Below are 19313 nucleotides of genomic sequence, written 5' to 3'. Positions count from 1 at the left end.
AGCTTTGGGATTATTTTATATATTATTTCAAGAAGATTTTAATTCTTCGAATGGTTAACCTCCTTCTTTGACATAAACAGTAGAATAGGATTTCTAATATAAATTTTTGCTCTTATAGAGCTATCATATCACATAAAGAGATCCATTAATTTTTTGGGTATTTGAAGAGGCTAAACGAGAGTGCATAGTTATGAATTTTTTAAATTTCTAAAAGGTATATATATAGGAAAGGATTCTCAAGATGAAAATAAAATTTGGGCACCATATTTTGGAATATTAAGGCATCTAAATAAAATTAAATGGATGTCATTTATTGAGTAAAAAAAAAATTGAAAGAGAGAAACCTATAACTTTTTGGAGCAACCAATAAATCTAGAAAACAAGATTAAAAAAGTAGATTCCAGGAGGAGGGATATTAAATATTATAGGACTCTTTTATGTAGAGAAATAAGACAGAATTTAAATGCCAAGGAAAGTATTATTTAATTAAGACCATAAATATATTGTAAAATAGTAAAATTTATTAAAGTACAAACATGATTTGATTTTCAAATGTACAAAACCCTCCTTATTTTCCCTTATTTTTAATATGGTATTCTAAAAATAATCTGGTTATGCTTAAAATTTTATAAAATGGGACATGTTTTTGTTGAACACACTGAGGGTGAATCAATCTTGACCAATTTCTTAAACTTCCTTAGTCACAAGTACTTATCAATTATAATTAACCAACTAAACATGAATGCAAGATGAAACAACAAACACCAAATACATTAATACTAGAATTTTTATGTGGAAACCCTAATGTGGGGAAAACCACATTAAAAGTCACACTCATAATATAAACAAATGAATAAAAATTTATAGGATTTAGACCAAGAAAGCTCACTATTCTTAATTTCAACTTGTAGGCTAAGACACACAACTTTAGGGCAAGATACAATGGACTTGTAGATTGAAGCTCACTACTCCCGGGATAGGTACAAAGGACTTGCAATACTAAGATACATGATCCCAAGGCAAGATACAGATCTTCACAAGTTGCCAAAAGGACTCTCTATCTTCTGGTAGACACAAAGAGTTGATGAATTAAACTGAGAGGAATGTCCTGATAATAAGCACATCACAAATTGATATTTGCACTTTAGCTTCCACACATAAACTTCTGCACCATCCTCAATCAATCCATGTCACCAAAATTCACATATCCAAGCATTGATTTATATCAACTTGTTAATCAAAACACTCAAGTAGGTTTTCAATGAATAAAGTAATCATAAATTACACAAAATTGACCACCATGATTAACTACAACAAATATGGTCAACTCCAAGAGATAAAAGGGAGCCAAAAAAATCACAACATGTCTTCCTAAGTTGATTCTAATGAACTACACACAACAAGACATCCTCCATAGTCTGCATCAAATGTGATGTGTAGATAAACAATAGAGAATATTAACTACAACAAATATGGTCAACTCCAAGAGATAAAAGGGATCCAAAACAAATCACAACATGTCTTACTAAGTCAATTCTAATGAACTACACACAAAAAGACATCCTCCATAGTCTACATCAAATGTGATGTGTAGATAAACAATAGAGAATATTAACCAGTCAACCCAAAACCATCATCCAATGCAACTAACTCAATGTGGATCTACTCATGCCATGGTAAGACATAAAAATATTTTAAATCAACCTACAATGCATATTAGGATAAAAAGAGTATGATATAAATAAGATAAACTAACTAAGTCGGCTAGAGGCCAACACAATAGACAATGCAAATAATAGATAAAAAAAAAATTATTTTCAAAGAAAACCAATACATGAATTCTAAACTAGAACATTGCATGAAAAATATGAACATGTCTTTTAGCCATAATATTTGAACCAATATTGCGATGTAAGGCAAAGCATTTTCCCAACAAGTTCTGATAGTTAGCTGCATTGTTACCAAATTACAACAACCAACTTCAACGTGTGACCAATGAAGGACATGAAAACATAATGGTGCAACATCCATAGATCGTAGACACTAAATCTAGAAGTGCAAGAAATTATCTTAAAAAACTAGAGGAATGCAGAGCATTATCTCAAAAGGATGTTGAATACTCTTTCCTACATATTTTAGCTTCCACTACCGTCATCTTCTAGAAATATCACATATTCACTCAATATAACCTCTAGACATCAGGCAACAAACATATAGACAATACTAAATATAGATGCATTGAAAACACAACTAAACAACCACAATATTAATGAAATCAATGATAATATTCCATGATAATAAGTTTGACATCAACAAAAACTTTGAAATCAATGACAATACCAAAAAACTTATGTTTCCTATATTCTCCTCCTTTTTCATTGGTGTCAACACTTGTTCCACAAATCAATAATAAACTCTCCAACTATAATTCTCTCGCTCTTTGACATCAAGGAAAAAAAGGCACACCACTTCAAATCACAATTTCACTCTCTCTCTCTCTCTCTCTCTCTCTCTCTCTCTCTCTCTCTCTCTCTCTCTCTCTCTAACTCTTTAATAAGTTATCCCCCTTCTGGGTAGATATCTCTTCTCCACATATTTTCCTACAACCAAGAAACCACAACCTTTATTGATCCCCCCGAGAGCAGCCACCACAGCAATAGTGGCTTGACAAAATATACACTCTTAATCTCCCCTTGAAAAGATTCACCACTTGTATGCATCTAGTTATTAGTAGGATGGGAAATAACACCTAATGGTGCAGTCATAGTGGAAGGGTCCTCAAAGAGAATAGTCTAAACCATACAACAAAAGTTACACAATACAAACAACTTAAAGTGATGGAGGTAATGCAGAAAATAACTATATTATATTATGAAAATCAATTACAAACTTCTTACAACATCCGGGCTCACAGATTCAGCTCACAAAACATGCATTTAATGCAACATACGGGCTCAAACAAGAATGTGAGCCAAGTTAAGACCTCCTAATCCTTAGATATAACTTCTATCTTCTAAAACTTGATTCTAAATGCTTAATTACATTGATTTCTATGATCAAGAGTGATCCACGTTGATCCAAGATGAATTATGATGGAAGAACTAGGTCATATTTGTAGAAGAAAGAGAGTGGAAATAAGAGACAGTGTGTAGATACAAAGCATGGAAAAATAAGAGAAGTGGAAAATAAGTTGGAGAATTTAGTTGAGTTACCGAAAGGGGTAAGGAGGAAGAACTCTGTAGATAAAGAGCACATTTGGATCAGAAATGAGCATGCAGCCTATATTCCGAATCCTTTACGATGTTCATGAGTTTCCTCTCATGGAACATCTTTTTCTACCTGGGGTGTTTGATAAAGGAGCATCCCCGATCGATGAACAATCTTGCATCAACCAGAAAAATTATATATATATTTGCTTTTCAATTGGTCTTGTTTTGCATTGTAGTTTTTGTGTTTCTTCTAGAAGTTTTTGGTAGTAGTTCCTTTTCCATTGTGGATCAAATTCTTGGCTTTCATAGGTGTTCTTATCTTATTCTAGATTTTTCAGTTCATTTGGATTCTTTTTTGACAAGTTATCACTTCCATATTGTTTGTTTCTTGGTTCGTAGAGAAATTTTGAGTTTGACGGCTAGTTGGAGATTTCTTCTCGTGCTAAATGATTTATTGGCTTACACATCCATTTGGTACCATGTTCAATATTCCTTGGCCCTTGCTGACCTTCCTTGGTAGTCCACACTTCATTTAAATTCTTGGCAGAGGAGATATTCACGTTTTGGGTCTGACCTATTTTCAAAATTTTATTTTCCTATTTTGGAGAATGTAAATATTTTATGGCCGACCTAGATGTATTCTAGATGCTATATATTGTTGTATTCAATCCTTTGGTAGACAAGTGAAGATAGATGAAGTTTTGGATTGATGATTTCTAATAAGAACTCGTTTGGAGATCTAAATGATTGAAATCTGGCAAAATATGATGTAACTAGTCCTATAAGAATGTTTTGTTTTCTGGATGTTGCCGTATGATTTATGATAAATATATGATGTTGTGGATGTCTCTAGTTGCATTTTCTAAATGTACTATTGGTGCTTCCATTGTGTTACTCTTTCTAAATGATCGAGATTGTTCTCCTTGAGGATCCTCTAGGTCATGGTTGCATCACCTAACTTCCTTTAGAGATAATCAAAAGAACCATTTGAAAATGTGTAATACCCCTCGATTCATCTTTATTTTGAGCATCAATAGACTATATGGTTATAACTTATACTTCTTTATGATGGATTTATATTTGATGATCTGTACACACTTATTATGAATGTGAGGTTTATATTTACTTATGATGATTTTATGATATCTCATGTGAAGCTAACCCTTCCTTAGGATTATATTGGATGTGATGTTTATGATAGTTCTTGATTGTCTTCTTCTATGATTGTGATTAGGGATGATGCCATACCACTTATTCATGAGAAAGATATGATGTTGAAATTTCCTTTCACTTTTCTATTTACTTTGTGATATATGTTATATTGTATATTTTATGTTCATGCATTGGTGGTGAAAAGTTTGTGGGTAGTAGAAATTGACTCCACCTAGCTGCACAGGTCTGAGCATGCCTTTATCCCAATGGCAAGTTGGTCAGAGATGACATGAAATCTCATTCTATACTCTACGTTTAAGTTAGTTCCTTGTCAATCTTAGTTTGGTGGTCAGAGTTGTCTTGTGGTATTTTATGTTATCCTACATTGTATTGTATTGAAGAGTTGTGCTCTTTGGTGAATTAAATTATTAATAAATTAATTGGTACATATATAGTTTACAATGGTAGATTAAATTAATAGTTTGTACTAATATTTGATATTATTGACAGATTTTTATTTGGGAAGTATTATTCACTAATGTTACCCTTTGGGATTCATATTCAAGTAATGATTCTATATTATTATTATTTGTTTTAATAATTATTTAATAATTTATTATTTATACCCTCTTGGATTTATTATTTCTTTGTGTCTCTATCATTTATTAAGATTCTATGATTTAATTATTTAACTAGGCCTTTATATTTTATTGTGCCTTGGTTTATTTAATTAGGTTTTTGATTATATTTATATTTCCCTTTTTAACCCCTTTTGTTATTAAATTTATTATTTATCCTACCTACCCTATTTTACTATTGGTTGAGAATATTAGGGTAAGTTAATTAAACATTATCTTATAATCTTACCTTGATTTTTGGAGAAGGTTGGTATGAAGTATTATATGATCCAATTATTTTCCTTTGGCCGACTTATTCTATGGTTTTGGGAGTGAATTATATTTAGATGGTTTTTTGTTCATTCTCGGGGGTTGGCCTGCAAGTGATTTTTTGCAAAACTATTGTTGATTTCTGCGAATCTAGATTGTAGACTTCTTGGCTTGGCTTGGATTTTGGTTGTTGGATTTCTCCTCATCATTAGATATTTTCCTTCTCTTCTTTTTTCCAAGTTGGATATCTTGGCCCATCTCTGTATTTGATTTTGAAAGTTTGTTTGTTCTGTGTCTCCATAAAGATTATCTTCAGGTTGGTATATTGACATTGTAGTTAAGATTTATTATATAAGTTTAATAAAAATTTCATGTAGGTATTATACTGTTTCTGTGAGTATTCTTTGTGCGTTGTAGTGTATGGCTCTATGTGTTAGTATTTATGATTGTTGTTGGGATATTGTTATAGGGCATTTGACGTTCAGTGTTTGGATGTCGGGTGATGGTGACCGAATGTTTATCATCGTGGGGTATTTGGCTATTAGGTGATTGTGATTGAGTGTTTAATCATTAGGAAATTGTCATCGGGTGTTTTCCATCGATTGTTTGCTGTCGGATGTTTGTCATTGGGCATTCATTGTTGGGTATTTGTCGATGGGTGCTTGGCTGTCGGGTGATTGTCATTGAGTAATTTACATCAGGAGATTGTTGTCAAGTTTTTGGCTGTTGAGTGATTGTCATCGGGAATTTGGCCATCAAGTGATTATCATTGGGTGTTTTGCCATTAGATGATTGTCATTGGGTGTTTTCCATTGGTTGATTGGTCATTGAGTGATTTCCATTAGGTGTTTGGCCATTGGGCGATTATTGTTGGGTGATTGTTGTCACATTTTTGGCAATCAGGTGATTATTGTCAAGTGATTGTCGGAATGTGGATTGGCCATCAGGGGTTTTTCAATGGGTGATTACCATCAAGTGTTTGGTTATCGAGTGTTTGGTGGTCGAGTGATTGTCATTGGGTGTTTGTTGACAAGTGTTTATCATCAGGTATTTGTCGTAGGGTACATTACACTGGTATCAAAATGCTGAAACTCTTAATAAACGCATTGTCAAAATGTACAAAAGTGTCAGACCCCTCTGTTTATTGTATTTGGATTATTTGTTATTTTTGAGTTGACTTTAAAGGATCTATAACTTTCTAGAGGTTATTTTATGTCGGTTTCCGTGTTCCTAAAGTTATGCCAAGATCAGTTTAGTGACTGTGATGGATTATATGTGTACTTTGGTTTCAAGCAAGATGTTGATACCTTGTTGTTTCTTCTCATGCTCATGTTATTTATCTTGTCATTGAGATTTTTGAATGTTTTGTGATTATTGGCTACCTATGTGAGGTTGTGATCATGACATATGTTATTCATGTCTCTCGATTATCATTGTTGATTTACTTTGGTTATTCAGTTATGGTGTATTGATATACCTTGCTTTTGTGTTGTGCATATTGTTACCCTATAGTCTATGTGCATGCTAGGGGGAGTGTGCTTCCATATGAGTGACTAGGGTTGTGAGGACTACATATCCAAATTACTTGGGGTCTAGACCGCCATGATAGCTCATTGGGAGTTTTCCTTGTAATCAACTAATAACATAAATAAATTATCCTTATATGGGTATGGTAGAAGTAAAACACTTAATTAAGATAATAAATGGATGTATGGTACCTCAATGCATGTCTCTACGGTAATAGTATACATCCAAGAATGGTTGAATAGACCTTGGTGATCCAAGTAAGCCAAAATCCCTTGATATCTTCAAAGGTTGAGATGGCTCCACAACAGTATCATAGATGTCAGGATAGATTCCCATGTTCCCATTGGTTTCTTATTGGTGAGAGCATGTGATGGAAATTCTTCCCTATATTTAGGTCCTTTCACCTTAAGCCTTGTTTGTGGGAAGCCTTTGGAGGTCTTATGATTTATGTTGAGCTATCCATGTGGTGTGTGGAGTTTTACACCTTGGTTTTTTAGGTGTCAGTCTAGGTCTAGAGTGTGTGTAGGATCTTGTGTCATCTCCTAGCATGAGGGGTAGTTCCGTACGGATCCATGGTGTTAGGTAGTTTGGTGGCTTCTTTCATTGGGATGCTCTTCATTAGATGTTCATGTGTGGATAGGATTGTCTAGCTCTTCATTTCTTGATTGGTTTCTTGGAGTTGATTATTGCACTTCATAAGATATGTTAGACATTTTTCTATCTTGTAACTTGAGATGTATACTTTTAGATCAGAAACTATGTATATTTTGATGTGAAAACAATATTGTATTCATTGGTATTGGAATTCAGTAGAGGTTACATGGTTATTAATCATGTTGTAAATGTGTTAAAACCCATGTTGGATATCTGATGTATATTACATTATTATAATTATCATTGTATGAAGTTGAGTTCATGATGGATAAGTGGTGGATATAGCAATGTGTGCATATTATGACTTGTAATGTCAATAAAGGATTAATAATGTATGGATATAAGTAAAGAAAAGATTATTCTGTAGGAAGGTTACCTTGTTTATAGCATACCCTTGATTAGTTAGGATTAAGTATTAGGAATATTTAAAATTAATGCAAAAAAATGAACCTAGTGTTAGGCTAAATGGGGATGTGTTGTATATGCATTAAGGAAATGCAATGAATATCTTTCTATTGTTTTAGATGAAATGATTGTAGGATAAATGTAGATTATAACTATGATGTGGTTATGTATATGATGTTGATAGTTGGATTAATTGAGGACATTAAAGATACCCTAGGGAAAAATAATTGTTGAGTTGTATTTAATTCCACTTGTGTAATATATGTTCTTAATATTATGCTTAGTTGATTACATGTATTTTAGTGTATGGATATTTAAAAAATTGAGTATTCAGTTATATGTGATGCATTAGATGATGTTTAAATTTTTTTTTATCTCTATTTGTTAGATAGTTGGTTAACTTTCTCTAGGGTATTTTGGCAGGCATTACACAATCCCTTGAAGAATATCTACAATCTAATCGCTTGTGGGAACATATTCCAATATGATTTACTTCTATACAACCTTCTCTCTTAAGAAATGATATCAAATGGAAATATTTTTAGTCCTTGAGCACATCAACAAATCATTTGAAATATTGATTGCACTTGTATTATCAGACATAATTAGAATTGCCTCATCATACATCACCTTAATATATTTAAGGGTTTTCTTCTTTAACATAACTTGAGTGCTACAAGATATTATTGTAATATGTTATTCTTTTTTTGTAGCTAATGACACTAAATCCTACTTCTTCCTCAACCAAGAGACAAAATTGTCTCCTAAAAATAATGCACCACCACTTTTACTTCTTTTTTCATTAGCACATATGTCGCAATTAACATCTCTATAAGATTTTAAAGGGAAATTATCATTCTTCTTATATGCTAAAATAGGATCTAAAGTCTCTTTTGAATATCTAAATATTATTTTCTCTGCTAAGTCATGAGATTGGTTTGGAATAGCTTGATATCTAGAAACCAAACAAACAAAATGCATAATATCTGGTCCTGAAGTAGTCAACTAAAACAATCAACCAATTATAAATCTATAAAGATTCTAATACACTTCTAGAGATTCATCATCCTTGCTTAAATGATAACAAGTAACCACAAGGGTTCTAGCTAGCTTACAATTATTGACAAGAATTTTCTTCCATGGTGCTCAAAATTTTCAACATTTTTATTGATATTTAGTCAAGAAATAGAATGGAATCCATATTATTTGAGGTCATTATAATATTATAGAGCCATCATTGTAATATTTCCAAAAATATATAAGTTTAAATAAATTTATTTTGATTATTATGTATATTTTTATTTTGTATTGAGAATAGGTTTTTCAACAAACATCAAGCTCTCTATTCAACATATGTCAAAAAGTAGAAAACTTAAAAAAATAATAATAAAATATTTATTAATTAGGTATTGGTATCCTTGATTCCACAAAAAAAGTTATAATATTGAATAATCCTACATCTAAATAGTAGTTAATCTAATTACTAGTATTAGTAAAAATAAAATATAAATCAAAATATTACAAATAATTATATACATAAAATATAATTTTTAAAAAATTATAATTTAATATCTTTTCTGAAATTTTTTATACAATATGAAATAAATGTCACTTTTCAAACATACTATTAAGTATAAAAAATACTTCTATTAAAACTTTGACAAAGAATCTTACAATAATTTTTCAAAATAAAGAATATATATATTAAGAATCTACAAATAAAATATCAAAAATTACAAGTTCATATCCTATACAAATTATTAACAAATTAATTGCCATTAGTGAGAGAGGATAAAAATTTGGTTTACAAAGATGATTTTTAGTGTTGTTCATTGTGCAAAAAGTAGATGTTATAGTGCAATCACCCCAAACAATAGTTTTTCGTATTTACCAATAATTCTCATGGTTGGCGAAGATAGTCACAAGGAGGTCCATCATTAACTTAAAATAATTTTTAGTGCATATATTGAGAAGGTAAATTATCCATCCCTTTTAGGAATTGTTCACTCATTTGATAATAATTTATTAGTTTAGTATCATTATTAAATGTAAAATTAGTATGCGTCCCAAATTCATTCATGTACATATCATGAAAACTTTATCACGACCTTATTTTTGGGAATAGTAAAGCTCACTAGGGCATTGAGACTAAGACATTCTACTTATACTCAACACTAATTGAAGACACTATGCTATATGTTTCAACATAAAAAATATGATTAAATTATTTTAGATTAGATAAGTTGAGATGGCTTGTGGGTGATCATACGGATCTGTGTCACACTTTAGGCTTCTGACCGAATTGATTTGGTGACCACATAATGTTTGCATGGCAAGGGGTTTCTGACCGAAAATGTTCCTGTTGAAACCCTTCTAACTGGAACGTTTCCAACAAGAAACCCCTTGCGCTATATAAAATTGAAAATCTAGCCAAGCCCCTCATTTCGCATTGAGTAGCTTTGAGTTGATCAAGAGGGTGAGAAAAATTGCAAAGATCCAACTGAAAGTGTTTTGGCGATAAGTCCCTTTTTTTAATTTTTAAAAAAAATGTATTTATTGTATCATATTAATTTATGTTTTTTTTATTTTAAATAGTTTTAATAGAAAATTAATTATTTAAAATATTTAAATATATATATATACATATATATATATATATACATATATATATATACATATATATATATATATACATATATATATATACATATATATATATATATACATATATATATATATATATACTAATTATTGTATCATATTAGTTTAGAAAATTAGAAAATAAATACATACATGTACATAAATAGACACATACATACAAATACATACACAAACATACACATACATATACATACATACATACATACATACATATATACATACATACACATGCATACACATACATACATACATACATACATACATACATACACATACATACATACCTATATACATACATACATATAAAATAATTATATGTACACCTTAGGACATACACATACACATACATAAAAATGCATACACATACATACATAAACATACATACATAGGTCTACGTACATACATATACACATATCTCTACATACCTACATGTATATACACATACATAAATACATACACATACATACATAAATACACATAAAATAAAAATATACACCTTAGGACATACATAAACCTCAAGACATGCTATCAGGGGTCATGTGTGGTCCTAAGGGGTCAAACACATGTTAGAACACGTGTTTGACCCCTCGGGACCACACACGAACCTTGATAAAATATCCTAAGGTGTATGTATGTATGTGTATGTATACATCCTAAGGTGTATAGAATTATTTTATGTGACCCCTTAAGACCACACAAGGCCCCTTATGACACATGTGCACCCCTTAGGAACTATTAGGACCACATAAGACAAAATGGTGTCAAAAGAGGTCTTATGTGGTCCTAAGGGGTCATGCATGTGTTCTAACACATGGGTGACCCCTTAGGACAAAACAAGGCCCCTTATGGAACATGTGCACCCTTTAGGACCTATTAGGACCACATAAGACCAAATGGTGTTGAAAGGGGTCTTATGTGGTCCTAAGGGGTCACTCATGTGTTCTACCACATGGGTGACCCCATAGGACAACACAAGGCCCCTTAGGACGTAATAGGACAACATAAGACAAAATGGTGTTGAAAGGGGTCTTCTATGGTCCTAAGGGGTCACACATATGTTCTAACACATGGGTGACCCCTTAGGACCACACAAGGTCCCTTTAGACACATGTGCACCCCTTAGGACCTAATAGTATCACATAAGACCAAATGGTGTCGAAAGGGGTCTTATGTGGTCCTATGGGGTCACACATGTGTTCTAACACATGGATGACCCCTTAGGACCACACAAGGCCCCTTACGACACATGTGCACCACTTAGGACCTATTAAGACCACATAAGACCAAATAGTGTCGCAAGGGGTCTTATGAGGTCCTAAGGGCTTACATAAGTGTTCTAACACATGGGTGACCCCTTAGAACCTATTAGGACCACATATGACCAAATGGTGTCAAAAGGGGTCACACATGTGTTCTAACACATGGGTGACCCCTTAGGACTATACAAGGCCCCTTACGGTACATGTGCACCCCTTAGGACCTATTAGGACCACATAAGACAAAATGGTGTCGAAAGGGGGCTTATATGTGGTCCTAAAGGGTCATGCATGTGTTCTAACATATGGGTGACCCCTTAGGTCTACACAAGGCCCCTTACGACACATATGCACCCCTTAGGACCTAATACGACCATATAAGACCAAATGGTGTCACAAGGGGTCTTATTTTGTCATAAGGGGTCACACATGGGTGACCCCTTAGGACCAAACAAGGCCTCTTATGGCACATGTGCACCCTTTAGGACCTATTAGGACCACATAAGACCCAATGGTGTTGAAATGGGTCTTATGTGGTCCTAAGGGGTCACGCATATGTTCTAACACATGGGTGGCCCCTTAGGACCGCACAAGGCCGCTTAGGACCTATTAGGACCACATAAGACCAAATGGCATTGAAAGGGGTCTTATGTGGTCCTAAGGGTTCGCGCATGTGTTCTAACACATGGGTGACCCCTTAGGACCACAGAAGGCCCCTTATGGCACATGTGCACCTCTTAGTATCTAATAGGACTAGAAAAGACCAAATGGTATCGCAAGGGGTTTTGTGTTGTCCTAAGGGGTCACTCATGTTCTAACACATGGGTGACCCATTAGGACCACACAAGGACCCTTATGATACATGTGTACTCCTTAAGTCCTAATAGGACCACATAAGACCAAATGGTGTCGAAAGGGGTCTAATGTGGTCCTAATGGATCATACAGGTGTTATAACACATGGGTAACCCCTTAGGACAACACAAAGCCCCTTACAACACATGTGCACCCCTTTGGACCTATTAGGACCACATAAGACCAAATGGTGTCTGAAGGGTCTTATGTGGTCCTAAGCAGTCACACAAGTGTTCTAATAGATGGGTGACCCCTTAGGACCACAAAAGGCTACTTAGGACTTATTAGGACCACATAAGACCAAATGGTGTCGAAAGGGGTCTTATGTGGTCCTAAGGGGTCACTCATGTGTTCTAACACATGGGTGACCCCTTAGGACCACACAAGGCCCCTTACGGTACATGTGCACCCCTTAGGACCTATTAGGACCAGATAAGACCAAATGGTGGTCCTAAGGGGTAATTATAAATTAATTTGACTAATTTTCAAATTAATTATTGTATATGCAAATATATGTAATTGTAAATTAGACATACATTAAAATTTAAAATTAATTTTGTAGTTGTTTAAATTTCTTTTGTGCATAGATCTTGAAATTTATCATAAATTTGTGTTTATAGATAATTTTAGTGTATGCATTTATGACATTTAAATTTCTTTTTTATATATCTGATTTTTTTAATTTACATGTTTAAAATGATGAAAATGTATGTATACTTTTATAGTTATTTTAATATGTACTACATACATGCACATGTGCAGATATATATATATATATATATATATATATATATATATATATATATATATATATATATATATATGTATATATATATATATATATATATACACATATATGTATATATATATACATGTATATATATATAGATATGTATATATATATATATACATATATATATATATATAGATATATGTATATATATATATATACATGTATATATATATATACATGTATATATATACACATATACATATATATATATATATATACATATATCAATATATATACATATATATATATACATGTATATATATATATAGATATATATACATATGTATATATATATATACATTTATATATATATATATACATGTATATATATATATGTATATATATATGTATATGTATATATATATATATATGTATATGTATACATACATATACATGTATATATATATATATATATATATATGTATGTATGTATGTATGTATATATGTATGTATGTATACATTACCCACTCACATCTTGTCTGATAAGCCTAGATCCCATAATACTAGTAGTTTTGACCCTTGTGTTCATCCTCTTGGGAGTGAGCAGACGTCACATAGGTTTGTCACCACTCCATAGGAGAGACAACAACTCAACAGTAAAATAGTAGAAGCACTCCAACATGCCGTAGATTATTTAAATATCACATTGGGAAATATTTGTGATCAAAGAAATATGCAAAGGGGTGAGGTAATGAAACATGAGCTACTTCATATGATTGAACTCATTGACAATTATAATCCATATGACGAGGTCAACGCAGAGGAGTTATATATGTCCCTTTCATGCAATGCACATGGTTTGGTGAAATGGTACAAAGGGAATGATAGGGTTTCCACAACTGATGTGAAAACCATGTTTCCTCATTATCAAGCCTTTGGTAGAGTGAAGGGTTATATGCCTACCAGGTGCATGGATTCACTAGTAGCACCTTTTATCTATCATAGATGGTTGGCCACTCATCATAGGTGGCCCTAAAAGGATGAGTTGCCCCTATATTTCTTGAAACAATTGTTTGCAAAGTTTCATTTGTTGGATGATGTTGACTACACCGATTTTCTGAAACAAGTTGGGAAAGGGTGCTAGGGTTTCAATCAGATCCAAAGCAAATATGAACTAACAATTATATGCAGATTTAAATACAAAAGATAAAGAAATAAAACAGGGCACAGATAATAGAGAGATTTAACGTGGTTCACCCAGAATGGGTTACGTCCACCATACACAGCCGTCCAATATTTCTTATTATCCAGCAAAAATAGTACATCAACCTTACAATGCCTTAAGCATCCCAGTCGCTTATAACATGCGTTTTTAGGGGCAACAAACAAAGTCAGCCTTTTTAGGGTTTTATTACAATGTTCATTTTCATCAATGAAAAACGTGCAGAGTGTACAGTACTTTGCTGATCAGTCACCACATTTCAACAATCTCCCACTTGGAGACTGATCAGGCTCCACACCGAACAATCTCCCACTTGGAGACTGATACTACATGACACCACTATACATGCAACATCCGCTGGATAAAACACTAGGACTTGATTGTAATAAATTCCACAATTATCAATCAAGAAGACCAACAGAAACTGATGAAGAAATCAACTTCTCCTGTGGAACTGCCTTTGTGAACATATCAGTAGGATTCTCACTTGTGTGAATCTTCTCAAGTCGTAACTGACCCTCCTCCAAAACAGTCCAGATGAAGTGGTACCTGAGCTGAATGTGCTTTGTCCTTGAATGAAAAGCAGAGTTCTTTGCAAGATGAATGGCACTCTGGCTATCAGTATACAATGGGCTATCCTCCTGTGTCTGATCCAATTCCTCCATAAAACATTGTAACCAAATCATCTCCTTGCTAGCTTCTGTAGCAGCAACATACTCAGCTTCAGTGGTTGAAAGTGCAACAAGCTTTTGTAGCCTAGAAACCCAACTGACTGCAGTTCCCCCTATAGTAAAAACATACCCTGTAGTACTCCTCAGTGAATCAATATCACCCGCCAGATCAGAGTCAACAAATCCACTTAGAGAAGCATTAGATCTTTTGAAACATAATGCCTCCGTAGTAGTTCCTTTCAAATACCGAAGAATCCATTTCACAACATTCCAATGTTCCATACCCGGATTACTCATAAACCTGCTCACAACTCCCACTGCATGTGCAATATCTGGCCTTGTGTATACCATTGCATACATCAGACTGCCAACAACTGATGAATACGGGATGTTAGACATTTTATTAACCTCTTCTTGTGCCTTTGGGCACATCTCCTTAGTCAATTTGAAATGACTAGCCAAAGGTGTACTAACTGTTTTTGCATCCTGCATGTTAAATCTTTTCAACACCTTCTTTATATACTCACTTTGGGACAAATTCAAGGTTCTATTTTTCCTGTCTCGTGTAATCCTCATACCGAGAATTTGCTTAGCTGCACCCAAATCCTTCATAGTAAATGACCTGGCTAATTTCTATTTAAGATCATTTATATGTTGCATGTTAGACCCAACAACAAGCATGTCATCAACATAAAGCAACAGGATAATATAACTACTATTATCAAATCTCTTAAAATATACACAATGATTAGAATGACATCTATGATAACCGTGTTCAGCCATGAAACTATCAAATTTTAAATACCATTGTCGGGGTGCTTGCTTTAGGCCATACAGACTTTTCTTCAACCTGCACACCAAGTTCTCCTTACCTTTGACCTCATATCCCTATGGTTGCAACATGTAAATTTCCTCCTCCAAATCTCCATGGAGAAAAGTTGTTTTGACATCTAATTGTTCAAGATGTAAATCATCTGCAACCACAAGACTAAGTACAGTTCTAATTGAAGTCATTTTTACAACTGGAGAAAATATTTCATCATAATCTATACCCTTTTTCTGTGCAAAACCTTTTACCACAAGTCTGGCCTTATATCTTTTCTGACCTCCTTCCTCCTCCTTCAGCCGATAAACCCATTTGTTAGGCAAGGCTCTTTTTCTTGCAGATAAAGGGACTAAGTCCCAAGTCTTATTTTTCATCAAGGAGTCCATCTCCTCTTTCATGCCTAGCTGCCACTATTGTTTGGCATCCACTTGCATTGCTTCTTCATATTCTTCTGGTTCACCAGAATCTGTTAATAAAATAGAATACAAAGAAGGAGAAAATCTTTTAGGGGGTCTACTTTTCCTCGTAGAATGTCTAACACTTGCAGGAGTTTGTGGGACAATCTGTTGTTGCTGAGCATCAGGTACCTGTGGCATTTCATTTTTCAGGAATCTCATCCAACACCACATATTCTTGTTTGTCCTGTTCATCCTTCTTTTCCTGAATCTGTTCTTTATACATAACCTTCTCATTGAATATAACATCTCTACTTCTAATTATTTTCTTATTTTCAAAATCCCATAACCGATAGCCATATTCATCTATCCCATATCCAATGAAGGTACATTTCTGAGATTTAGCATCAAGCTTGGTTCTTTTTTCTTTATCAACATGGACAAAAGCTTTGCAACCAAAAGTATTTAGAAAAGAATAATTTACCTTTTTACTAGTCCATGCCTCCTCTGGAATACCACCATCCAAAGGGGTTGAAGATCCTCTATTTATCAAATTGACAGCAGTATGTACAACATCTGCCCAAAAATGTAAGGGCAATCCAACATGCAATCTCATGCTCCTCGCATGTTCCATGATGGTCATATTCATTCTCTCTGACACACCATTTTCCTGTGGAGTTCCTGGAACTGTCTTCTGCTTTCGAATCCCATTTAAGGAACAATAATCTTCAAATGCTTTGCTGCAATACTCACCTCCATTATCTGATCTGAGACACTTCAACTTTTTTCCTGTCTCATTCTCAACCAAAGCTTTCCATTTCTTAAAAGTTTCAAAAACATCTGATTTTTGTTTTAGGAAATATACCCATGTTTTTCAGGTTGAGTCATCAATAAAAATAACATAATAACAAGAGCCACTAAGAGATGATACCTGAGCTGGTCCCCATACATCTTAATGTACAAGCTCTAACTTCTCACTCTTCTTCTCTTTCCCAACCTTGAGAAATCTGACTCTTTTCTGTTTACCATAGACACAGTTTTCACAGAACTCTAAATCAATCTTCTTTAGTCCTGGCAATAGATTTTTGAAGTGAAGGATTTTCATCCCTTTCTCACTCATGTGCCCAAGCCTATGGTGCCACATTATCGAATCTGTTCTTGCAACATTTATTGTTGTTGTCCCTACAGTAACTTTATATGTAGCAGCTAAGGTAGAGTAAGTGTTACCAGTACACAGATATAATGTGCCTACCTTCGCACCTTTAGCTACTAATAATGATCCTTTAGTGACCTTCCACATATTGTCTGAGAAGGTAACTATGCAACCTTCACTACCTAGTTGCCCTGCAGAAATTAAATTTCTTCTTAAATTAGGAACATTTCTTACCTCCTGCAGAAACTTGTCATTACCATTCCGCAACTTGATCTTTATCTTTCCTTTTCCAACAATTTGATAGGGCTCATCATCACCCAAATATACCTGTCCAAAATCACCTTGAACATAATCTAGAAAATATTTTCTATGGGGTGTAGCATGAAATGAAGCCCCAGAATCTATTACCCAGGAATCATTAACATTATCCAAACATAAGATTAAAGCATCTTGTAAAGTATTACTTGCAATATTAGCTTCCTTATTGTCATTTTCATTTTTGTCTCCTTCTTTGTTTTTTTGAGACCAACAGTCTTTCTTTAGATGACCAGGCTTTCTGCAGTACCAACAATCTTTCTTTCCTCTAGATTGAGAGCGTCCTTTCTTTGACTTCCCTCATGACTTCTCATTCTCAGGGCCTTTTCCTCTTTCCTTTGATCTTCCTCTGTTCTCCACATTCAAAACACTACCCGATGATGTTGGAGTCTCACCTGTGCTTTTCCTTCACATTTCCTCGCTTAGGATAACACCAACAATATCATCAAATACCAAAGTATTTTTACCAGAGACAGAGTTACTTACAGCCATAACCAAGCTATTCCAGCTTTCTAGCAAAGAACATAAAATCAAGAGAGCCCTAACCTCTTCTACAAAGGTAATTTTTACCGAAGACAATTGACTGGTAATTGTATTAAATTCGTTTAAGTGCTCCACTACAGATCCTCCCTCACTCATTTTCAAATTAAACAAACGCTTCATAAGAAATACCTTATTCGAAATCGAGGGTTTCTCATACAACTTAGCCAATGTTGCCATCAAATCTACAATCATTTTTGCTTCTGTTATATTGAATGCTACAGACGACGCAAGGCACAATCGAATGAATCCTGGTGTCTTTCTATCTAAAATGTCCCACTCTTCATCTGATATTGTGGTCAGTTTCTTTTCCTTTCCTTCCAGTGGCCGCCACAAATCCTTTTGATACAGGTAATCCTCCATCTGCATTTTCCATAACTGATAATTCTGGCCGTTAAACTTTTCGACCTTGAATTTGGAATCCTCCATTGCTCCCACTCAAACTTGAAAGTCCTACCAATTTATAGAAAATCTCGCTCTGATACCAATTGTTAGGGTTTCAATCAGATCCGAAGCAAATATGAACTAACAATTATATGTAGATTTAAATACAAAAGATAAAGAAATAAAACAGGACACAGATAACACAGAGATTTAACGTGGTTCACCCAGAATGGGTTACGTCCACCATACACAGCCATCCAATCTTTCTTATTATCTAGCAAAAATAGTACATCAACCTTACAATTCCTTAAGCATCCCAGCCGCTTATAACATGCGCTTTTAGGGCAACAAACAAAGTCAGCCTTTTTAGGGTTTTATTACAATGTCGGTTTTCATCAATGAAAAACAGAAAAAAAAAAATTCTCGGGGCACCACATTTCAACAAAGGGAAGGGCAAATTTTAAGATAA

The sequence above is a fragment of the Cryptomeria japonica genome, chromosome 7 (genome assembly GCF_030272615.1).
Source record: "Cryptomeria japonica chromosome 7, Sugi_1.0, whole genome shotgun sequence".
NCBI lineage: Eukaryota > Viridiplantae > Streptophyta > Pinopsida > Cupressales > Cupressaceae > Cryptomeria > Cryptomeria japonica.
This window is presented reverse-complemented; position numbering follows the sequence as displayed.